This window comes from Papaver somniferum, unplaced genomic scaffold (assembly GCF_003573695.1).
Source record: "Papaver somniferum cultivar HN1 unplaced genomic scaffold, ASM357369v1 unplaced-scaffold_19, whole genome shotgun sequence".
Classification (NCBI taxonomy): Eukaryota; Viridiplantae; Streptophyta; class Magnoliopsida; order Ranunculales; family Papaveraceae; genus Papaver; species Papaver somniferum.
Window position 1 is genome coordinate 2432458 of NW_020628818.1, and position 11261 is coordinate 2443718.

The following is an 11261-nucleotide window of genomic DNA, read 5'->3' on the forward strand; positions in this document are numbered from 1 at the left end:
ATGGGTCATAACGCCTAAAACACAACCAAAGCACATGTTCTTATTGGACGGGCAATAACGCCCAAAACACAACCAAAGCATGTGTTGTTATGCACGGGTCATAACCTAGTCCTAGTCTCTTGCTGCATATACTGATTCTAATTGAGCAGGATGGTGTATTACATATATAGAATATTAGGCATGGCAGTAGCTTCTTCTGGATTTCTCATCTCTTAAGAGTGAAATTGGGTCTCACTCTAAGCAATTGGGTCTTACTATGCAGAAATTTTTTACAATTTGTTGGAGTCTTGAAAACAACCAAGTCTTCCATGCAAAAACTAAGCATATCGAGATTTAAAACCATTTCATTAGGTTGATTAGCATTTCACTAGAATCTGCGTAAAATCATGCTCGAATCCAAAAAGAAAAAAACCCTGCAAATAACTTTAATCTGAACATTGTGGACATCATCATCATAATCAACCTCAATGTCGAATAACGTTGGGGACTCGAATGTAGACGAGAGAGTGTTTACATACTTTCCTTATTATAATATAAGGAAAGGACAACACTAAGAACTAGACCACAATGCGAAGACTCGGCTTTCAAATCGTCCGACCCGACCTTGAGACTCTATCTTCCATGTCATGTCATAATAAACAAGAAAAAACTAAAATTGTTCTTAATTTAGCCTTAATGTAAACCAGTAGTAGGCCAACTTACTCCAATCGGCAGTCACTATTCTTCACCCTTGACATGATCCTCGTTTGAACCATCAGCCTACTTATCTCCAAACCGACGCAGAAATCCCCAATTACCCTCTAGAAGGTCGGGGAGCACGACTGCATAAAAATATAAAACCACAGATGAAAAGATTGAAGCAAATACATAAAAATATAGAACCACAGAAGAAAAGATTGAAGCAAATGGGCGAGTACAAAGATAACAGCTTCAAGAGAAAACTCTTACCCATAATAATATTCATAATGATATCCAGGTTGTTCAGTGGAGACAGCCCAGCGGCAAACTGGTAGAACGGTATAATTGAACATCTTCTTGTTGAGATGTTTCTGCATAAGATTATTAAACCACATCAGACAAAAGGTTATGTGAATTGAGACAATAAAGACTGGGCTAGGCAACCCAAATGTGCCTAAGGCCCATATAGTAGTTACTCCTATTCTAGACAAAGCTTTACTTGTAGAACCAGAATTTTAGAGGCCAAACCAGAATATTAGAGGCATTCTCTGTCACGCGCATTTTTTCTTTACAACAGTATAAGCTTGAGTCATCTCAATTACCCGCCCGTCTACAAGGAAGCCAATTCAGAGGAAATTAAATATTACTTGTGCGTTTAGGTAAAGTGTCAATCACCAATATAAACATATGTAACCCACCATTAGTCAGTTTAACAGGCATCTCTAGCTCCTGTAAAATGGGAAACAATTTTTCTGCACTGATGTTTGTAGGTAAACGCAGCACAGCACCTTCAGCATACGTCAGCTGAAACAAAGATAATTCCAAGGAAGAAATGGTGAGAATATTGAAGTATAACACAATTGTCAAACTATAACAGGCACCTTAAAGAATAGCTTTTCCTGACCGTTTCACTAGGTGTGTTGCCTGGCTTTGCAAAATCAAATTCTTCGTAAGCACGAAACTTGCTGCAAAATTAAATACCATGGGAGCTAAAAAAAGCAGTTTCAATAAATATACTGACAAAGTGCAAATTCTTAAAAACAACATTCTAAAGAACCAAACCTCACCCCTTCCTGAGTATTTGATCTTCAGTTTTGTTAGTTACAAGTACACCAACATCATCCCTACTACTAAGCACCTGGAAAGTAAAAAGGCCCCAACAAATAGGGATACAGCAATAAAACTTATGAGCTGTCAAAACTGCATTAAGATACACTGCATATATTATGTACACTACTAATACGACGGAGGCCAGGTTTGAGTTCACTTGTTTCGGACAACATCAAAGCCATTGACAGATCTGTATTACATCCAATATAAACTCTGCAACAAACCAAGTACTAATTAATTTAAATTGCAAAAACATTTAGATAGCTTCGATAGTTTATTGCATGTAATAATTATGATAAACACCTGCTGAAATTGTCGGCGAGAGAGCCCAAAAAATTCCTTGTACTTGGTACTCTGAATCTTTGCATAAGCAAAACAGAAAACATAAAGGCTTTCACCCTCCTTGAGATTTTCAATATCCGATACAAAAGATTTCACAACAACAGGGTTTTGCTTCGAGTACTGATGTAATGCTTCATTTCGTAGGCGTTCCCTGTTTGCCCATTCGGCCCTTCCTTTGTTTATCTGCCCCCATTCATCCTTTGTTATTTCAGCCTTCTCCATTTTTTTTTTTTTGTAATCTTTGTTTTGCTTTAGCTTCTGATCTTTCGGCTTGTTCCACGACGAAAGTCTGAAATTCCTTAGAACCTACAGCTACTCAACAAAGCAAAATATCCAAGAAAAATAAAAAGGTATTAGAATCGATGATTTTAAGGTAATTAATAAGAGATAAGGAAACCTATGTTAGATTTCACAATCAAAAATCCACTATGCTGAAATAGAGAGACTTCAAAAGATTTGATATAAACCGCAAACAGTAACTATTTGTTGATATTCAATTGATGAGAGTTTCATGTCTTACGAAATGATTTGAATATCTCCATTCTTCGGACGAGTTCCGCTCTATGACTGGGATCAGAAGGAGCGATATGTTTATATCTCTTATTATCATGTTCTTGATTTTCTCCGATCCCGCTGCTCGTGCGTGTATCTAGACATCAATAGAGGAAAAATTCAAGAAAATGGAATTAAAACCTAAAAAAAATTGGAGATCTAGTTTCGGAAACAATATTAGAGATGGAAAGATTGTGGATTGGTTAAGCATATGAGAGTCTTCTTACAGCACGTTTTGCTCATCTTGTCGGATGGGTAGTGAATACGATTTCCTTAGGCGGTTCACTCTCTCTGAACTTCCTCTTCCTTGCGAGACTTCCCTTCAACAATCCTCTCCACAAAGAATTATGCAAGGCTAGGGTTGTGACGAGAATGAAAACGACTGGTCAGGTAGCCCCCAAAAATCCTCTTCCTTGGCAGGTCAGGTAGCCGTCAAAAATGAAAATGACTGGTCGGATATCGTTGGTGGCCGGGTCAGATCATCAGCTAGATGGCTTTAGCATGGGCAACTGTTCCGGACTGGACAGCACCGGTAAGGCGGGATGTATTTGGCAGCGGTGTCATCGGGAAAGCGGATTAATGCGGAGATTTGAAAACGAGACGGAAAGCCGAATTGTCGGCATCGAGATGGGTCGAGCGAAGAGTGTTCCCCTTGACAACAAGGACGGTGAGACGGTCTGGCCATATCGGCGGGACATCAAATGTCTGCAGCACTCACGGTCTAAACGGTGCGGATTAGCTCTCCCCAAAACCACCCAACCTGAGTATTAAAGTAACAAAGGGTAATTTTCACATGGTTGTGACGAGAATAAAAAAATGGAGTTTTTGAGTTTACCTCATAACCGAATTATTGATTGAACTTTCCCCCTAAATTGTTAATATATTAGCAACATTCCACTAATATAATATTTTCTTCCACAAAATACCCTTATTATACGTGTTTATGCTATTTGTGTTCACGAGCACCACCATTGAATACCTTCTACGAGCAGCATTAGAGCTGGCAAACAAGCTGAAACCCGCGGATTAACCCGTACCCGGCCCGTGAAAACCCGAGCCCGGCTTGGCTTGGTCCTAAACAAGCCGGGCGCGGGTTGGAGAAATAGCGGCTTGTGAGAAAACGGGTTTATCCGTCCCGGCCCGTAAACCCGCGGGTTAAACCCGTCAACCCGTCTACAACACCTAACTAATAAGTTATATTTAATCCCTACCGTCAGATTATTCTAGGGTTAATCTTATCCATACGTTAAAGGTATAAAAGGATAAACCTAAACCTAAATGAAGAGATATCATTCTCTTTTCTTCTCTCTTTTCTTCTTCTGCTCCTTCTCTTCTCCTCCGTTCTTCGACAGCCGAATCTTCAAATTTGGATACGTAATCTTCAAAGCAATTCATAGTTTCATACCCTTCACCTTCTTGACGTGTTTTTGATCATATTTACAGAAGCTCTTTGCCATTAAATGGTCGATATTTACAGAAGCCCCTTTAATCTAGTAATCGATTTGTTAGATGAAACAAGGATTTGTTGGCTATTGATCATATAGAATTGGTAAGTCTCTCTCTGTTCTATTTCAATTTTCAAAGATTATTCTTCTTGAATAGATTTTGATTGCCTTGATTTTGAATCTGAAATTGATTTTGAATCTGAGTTCGATTTTGATTGCCTTACACTGTATTGTATCAGATTTGCTTTCTTTTCAAGGTAAGATTTACTTCTGTTTTTCCAATTCTAACGTATTGTATTTTCATATGTGCGTGATATTTGATCAACATTTGCATGTAAAATACTGGATTCATAGATCTACATTCTTTGCATCTACAGTTTTATATGTTAATAAATTGTTTAGATGTAATCTGCCAGCAACATGTTGAATATGGGTTTGATTTATTATCTGTACAGAATTCATGGAATTGCTTAGGCATCCAATGAGGTGCAACAGATTTATGATGTTAATGACAGTGGTCGGTGTATTATCAATAAGCCTACAACAATCACAGTATGTAGTTGGGATTCGATTTGTGGTTGAAAAGGAAGAATGTTTATCTCATTCTATGCCATATGAAGGCGACACGGTTCAAGTTTCTTATGTTGTGATCAAAGCTGATGTCCCATGCAATTCCGGTTTAGAAGACGGTGTCGATCTTATTGTAAGCTTTGTTTACATATTCTTTTTCTGTTGGACTTGTTGAGCAATTTCAGCTAGTGTCATTTGTGCCACATTTGGTTCTGAATTTATTTGGCATGTATATGCTTATTAAAAATGGAAGTTTCCTTGTCGCTGATTTATTACCATTCCCCCTTTCTTGCTTTCGTTTACAGTCAGGTGGGACAGACCTTCGACGTTCTGCCAGGAAGAGGAAGCATTTACAGTCAGTTAAGGAGTCATTCACTAGGAAGCGTTTACAGTCAGTTAGGAAGCGTGAACCTTTTTAATAAATTCTTGGCTTGTTTTGAATCCTTAATTAGTGATGGTGTATGACATTGTTTTCCATTTTTTAGTTTCTTTCATATGGTGGTGTTGTACTGATGTTCTTCTTTTCTTTCTCCTTCCGCAATTGTTGTTGTTGCTATTGAAGTAGAGATTGTAGCAGTGTGTAATGTAGCAGCGTGTAATGTCTTGATCTTGAATGTGCGAGTGCAGTGAATGAGTTAGATGAATGTTAGGTTGCAGGGAAAGTGTTTTAGATGGCCTGAATGTGGCCGAAAATAAACCAGGAAACTGAGGAAACTCTGTCAAATCGGTTTCTGGCGAGTTGACTCACCATAAACGGGTTAACCCGTGAACCCGCAGGTTTAACCCGTTAGGGTGCGGGTTGAAGAAATGACCACCCGTGAAGAATATCAACCCGCGGGTTTTGACCCGTGTTAACCCGAATCCGTGTAACCCGTAACAAGCCAGCCTCGGCCCGCCCGTTTGCCAGCTCTAAGCAGCATCATTAACGATAAAAAGCGACCAAAAATGATTCATAAAAATCGGAGTATGCAGAGATATTATAAGAAATAAAATCTAATGAAAATCTAATGGTCCAGTATTAAGTAAAAATATGTTTATAGTAATTAGAACGTTCCGTGAGTTATAACCTCAAATGTGTTACTATCCATTCACAAAAAACTCATCAAAACAAAAGTAACACAAAAATCCCGTCAAAACAAAAGTAACACAAAAACTCCAAAAAATTTGATGAAGCCAATTTTGAAAATTGGGATTTTTGTATATCAATTTTTAAATATTTGGGGGTCTTGTATCAATTTTGTTTAAGATAGAGTTTTAATGGATCCCAACATTTGAATGGGATTTTTGTACCACAAGTTTGGTCACCTTGGATTTTTATGACTAGTTCTGTAATTAGAATGACTGTTAAGACTCACATATCAATGCTGCGACAAATCTGTACGGAATCAATCCAATGTGAAGCATAATGATGAGTAAAAACAAGAACACCTTCTAATTAAACCAGACTGACGCGGTGCCCTCCGCTACAGTGACCACATAGTCCAATCCTATGCCCGGACAATACGACCAACTCTCGACTTGGAGTAGGCGAGCCAAAATGGTGTATGCACCAGAACCTACCGAGTGAAACCCGACTATCGTCCAACCATCTTAATGTCCTCAATTGGGTAACAAGCTCGTGTGACCGATCTCGACTTAGAAAAAGAAGAATAAAAAGAAGAAGAAATAATAAAATAAAGAAGGTCTTGCGCATCCTCAATCCTCCTCTCCTCTTCCGAGACTAACAACTATTTTTCTTCAAACCATTTTTCAAAAACTCTTACCTTGTTAATGGCCAGTGAGTAGTTAACTCGCTTGTGTTAACTCCTTAACTCAAAAGGGTTTGGGAATGGGAGGAAGACGATATGCAAATTTCCAGAATGACCCGGGATTTTAAAAAAAGGTGAAAGATTTTCAAATCTTATTCTCTGATGACCCGAAGTTTAAAAAAAAAATCAGTTTCTTCAAATCTTCAGTTTCAATTACTTTATCTTCATATAAGATTGATTAATACCGGTTTTTCAAGCCATAAGTTTTTCCTTTTCTTCGGTTTTACTTTTTAAGAATTTTTGCCATTGTTTTTATCTTCCGTTTCTGATTTCGCATTAATAAATTCATAAATATTAATGTGTTTAACTAAATTGCATCTTGAGTGATATACTAATATGTGGTTTGGTAAATAGAATCTGGTAGTCGAGAACTTTCGTATCCGGTGATACGAGGGATTTAGAGGTTAACAGTGGTATAGCTGTCATACCTACGGTTGGTGATAATTTGTGACTAATAAGAAGTGGAAAAGAACATAACTTGAATCACTGTTTTGCAACGAAGAAGGATTCCTATAATTGTTTCTCATATTGATTTCAACTTTATCTTTTAAATTTTTTTGTTTATTTATTTTGTTTTTTAGTATCTAAAACCAAAACCCTCTTTTTTGTGACATTATAAGGCAACTAAAACCTCTTGCTCCTCGTGGGAACGAACTTGACTATACTATATTACTTGTTAATTAGGTAGTAAAATATTAGTTAATTTGTTGTAGTTACGACACACATCAATACACCACTGATTGAAAGACAACATCTATCGTCTAATCAATTATTATCGTGTGATCAATACTCTCTCTCTCAATCGAGCGTAATTCAATTTTATTTCGAATCCAGCAGTTCATTTGCAGAAACCTACAATCCTTGATCACCATTGATATCACACACTTCTCCGCTTTCCTCCTACAGATCAACCCATCATCTCTTGTGACAGAATTGACTCTGGAATGGCCATTTCTTGGTTTAGGACGGATTCCTACAGATTGATCTCTCGAACTCAAAGCACTCCCATGTAGTGTATCTGTTTGAGGTTAGGCAGTTTGCTCGGTCGATGAGCCTCTTTCCGCTCGGTCGTCTATCCATTCCCTAGAAAACCAGAAAATCATTTTCCCCCATCAATAGATTGACGACTACAGTGAGAGATCATTCACTCGGTTGCAATCTCAACTTTCACAAATATGGTTGATCTTAGGTCAAGTTCAGTTACAAATCCTAACCCAAACAATGCTAGCACTAACAATAGTGGCGGTACTCCAGAAACTACTCTTGTTCCAACAACGGTATTGGTGATAGCACTCCTCCGTAAACCAACATCGGACACAATCCTCTGTTCGGCAGGTCCCCTGAAGAAATCAGAAGAAACCCACCTACCCTAGGTGATCTCATGCAGGTGCAAGAGACACTTTCCAAAAATCAGATTTACATGGCTACCACAAAGAAAGAGTTATGCAATTATCTAAAGATTCTCACAGAAAAGATATCAGGGAAAACTCAAGAAAATGGAAAGCCAAATAAACATCTCCGGCTGCTGATCCTGAAATCTCCCCAATCCATGTGGTGGAAGATGATGAAGTCCGCAAAGTTGCAGACGACCCACCAAAAAAGGAATCCACATGTTTCATCACTCGTGAAGACCTTGAACGCTTTTTGGAGGCTCGAGGAAAAGACAAGACGCCATCTGTCCATCGTCATCAACCTCCATATCTTGTTGCTACGCAAAGAATTCCTCATCCGAAGGGATACACTTCTCCAACGTTCACACTGTACAATGGAAAGGGAAACACTCGATAACATGTCTCTCAATTCCTGGAAGCATTGGATTTATTTGTGTGAATGTTATAGTTTAATGCAATGATATTTAGTGATGACCATGATGAATTTATGCGGAAAAAGTTAAAATGAGACAGTATAGATTCAAAAATTGCTTTTTCCTTCCATTACCATGCAACACCTCACATAATATCATTATTGTTTCTTTGTGGCATCGTATTTCCATCTATTTTACTGTGATTTCTACATTTCGCGTGACTTTGAGATGGTTATTATTTACAAGTTTAGATCACAGATTCTAAAATGTTACCATATTAATCGTTTGCGGGTGACTATTTTCTCTATAAGGTTCCATAGGGGTAAAATTTGTATTGTTTCTTTATTAGGAGATAACACAAAGTACTGATTATGAGCGATGGTATACATGTATGTTCAGGTCGTGGAAGTGCTTATTAATTGGTTTATGATATGGATGTTAAAAAACCCTAGAAGAAAACTTTATGAGGTATATGATGTGTCGTCATAACTTTCTAACTATTTTATAGGTTACCCGTTTGACGAATGATCATGTCATTTTGACAATACTGATAATTCTCAAGTACAATTTTCTTTGAAAGTTTTGATTTTTGTTTAATTACAGTAACATCTATAGAAAAGATTAAGAGCTTATACATTTTTCTCAAAATGATTTTCCCTTGATTGATTTTATGGAAAACATAAGGAACATATACTAGTTATTATAATTAAGATTCCGGTCTATGTTAGTTTCTTGAAAATTATTTCGTTTTCTTGGTGGCTAGTGAGACAAAGCAATTGACGTATCTAAGTTTTCGTTAAAACTGTGGAGGTGTTGAACTCAAGATTAGGCGCATCCAAGTGAACGACAATGGGTGAGTGCAATGACGTTTTTAGTTGGAATTATAGTTCTCTTAATACACGAATTTAATATCGAAAACTGTTGTAAGTTTTTATATACATGGTCGAAACCAGTTGCTTATAAGTAGAAATATGTGGTGTGCTTTGACTTAGCCAAGATACCCAACAATGAAATTCAATAAAAGAATATCTATTTTGTAACCCAAACTACCCGGATCATAAATACATACTATTTTGGTTAACTACAACAGTGCCGTCAAAGGAACATATGTAGGTTCGCATCCTTTCCAATGGAGGCGTACCCTTGAAGAGGAGAACTTATACTACAATCTAAACTGGGATATCCGTTGGAAATTCTAAGATAAAATCTGGAAAATTAATCAGCACACTCATTTATGACTACAGGTATGAAGGAGGGAGATGAGATACCTGTGTCGAAGAGAAGTTATGGATTTTTCTCTGTGAAGGTAGACCTATTATTGTTTTAAAGGTAAGCAGGGTGAATTGTAATGATTAATTTTCCATTTTCTATTTTTTTCCACTTTTCGGAAAATATTAATTCTTATTCTCCGTGCACGTTTTTCAATAGTCACAGTCGGTCTGAAATAATTACGTAAAGGTTGACCTACGAATAGTAATACTACCGAAAGTTATGGTACTCTTGAAGAAAACTGATTAACTAAAATGTGTACTGCTTGAATTTAATGGAGATCTCGTGTCACATTGGTATACGTAATGTGCTACTGGAGGTTCTGTCTGAGAGTTTACCAAAAGTTAATTGAGGTCCGCGCCAGTGGTTGAGCATATGATGAGTGACCCACCTTAGAGGTTGTCGTCTGAATTTGAAATTTAGAGGTACCTCGGTGTTGCATGGAGAGATTAATTTCTTTGTTATTCAGGTCTTATACATATTGATACAGGGGTTTGTAATATCAAGTGACCGATCTATGGTTTAATGTTGTTCATGAAATAGTAATATTAAGTGATTTTTTTTTAATATCCTTCATTTTCATATGTATAGGTCTGAATATGATACAAAGTTCTAAGATGTTAGTTTGGACATTCAAATCAAACTCAGATAATAAGAAATATATTTCCTTTGATCAAATTTAGCAGCCATGAAGAACTTGACTTCTTATTTCGTTAATCGTTCCTCATTGGTTCTTAACAACTTCTTAGAGACAAAAGGTGAGGTATGTGGTTGTTGACGGTGGTTTTTAGCTTAGGGTTAAAATCGTAAAATCTTACATCTTACATGACGTCACTAGGACCACTAGCGCATTTATTGAATCATTCAACATGCCTACGTAAGAATTACCAGGGTACCTTTATTTACATGTGTCACGTTCCACGACAGAACCCTTAGTATTGACCGATATCACCTTCGTACACCATACCCTAAATTCTTACACCACCATGCCAATGGCAAAACATGCCATCCACGTCTCCGCGCCAAGGCATGCCAACCATGCTAGCCGCACCACCGTGCCAATGGCAAACCATGCCAGCCACGTATCCGCGCCAAGGCATGCCAACCATGCCAGCCGCACCACCGTGCCGATGGAAAACCATGCCAGCCACGTCTCCCCGCCAAGCCATGTCAACCATGCCAGTCGCACCACCGTGCCATTGGCAAACCATGTCAGCCACGATTCCATGCCAAAACCATGTCGACCCGCTACATGCCGTTGGCTGTCAAAACAAAGGGGTGCAACAATCAACGGCCACCCTTCTATCCGAGACGCAGATCTTAGCCGTCCAAAATCGCCAGCCAACGCGTGGTAACCTTTGGTCCAAAATCCCGGTGATAACTAGTATGCATATATGTTATGGTTGACATATAAGTAGATATATTTCGCACTTTGGCGAATCCCCACTGTTAGCAAAATCGGATGTTTGCCATGTGTATATGAACAGGCTTTAGAATGTTCAAAAGGATCCATCTGGAATTCTGGATGATGCCCATGTGAAAACGCACGTATACATCCGAATGTTTGCACAGGGGACCTGATTTATGTGACCTAGCTAACACAACCAACCTTCTGCTCAAAACATTAAAAGGCTCAAAAGATTTCGCAATCAATTAGATTTGGACTGAGTTCACGGGGTCTAT

The 11261-nt window shown here is 38.1% G+C and overlaps 1 long non-coding RNA gene across 3 annotated transcripts; it reads right to left on the reverse strand.

Moving 5' to 3' along the window:
* Positions 1–404: 404 nt before the first annotated feature.
* Positions 405–3119, reverse strand: LOC113338392. Of its 3 annotated transcripts, none has more exons than XR_003354757.1 (9): positions 2910–3119; positions 2651–2779; positions 2092–2436; positions 1746–2001; positions 1583–1643; positions 1377–1482; positions 1207–1288; positions 949–1049; positions 405–821 (listed from the first exon to the last, which is right to left on the reverse strand). It is a non-coding gene; the product is annotated as an uncharacterized LOC113338392 (long non-coding RNA). The 3 variants fall into 3 exon arrangements; XR_003354756.1 differs by having other exon boundaries at positions 2092–2442; XR_003354758.1 differs by having other exon boundaries at positions 1741–2001; positions 2092–2442.
* Positions 3120–11261: the final 8142 nt, after the last annotated feature.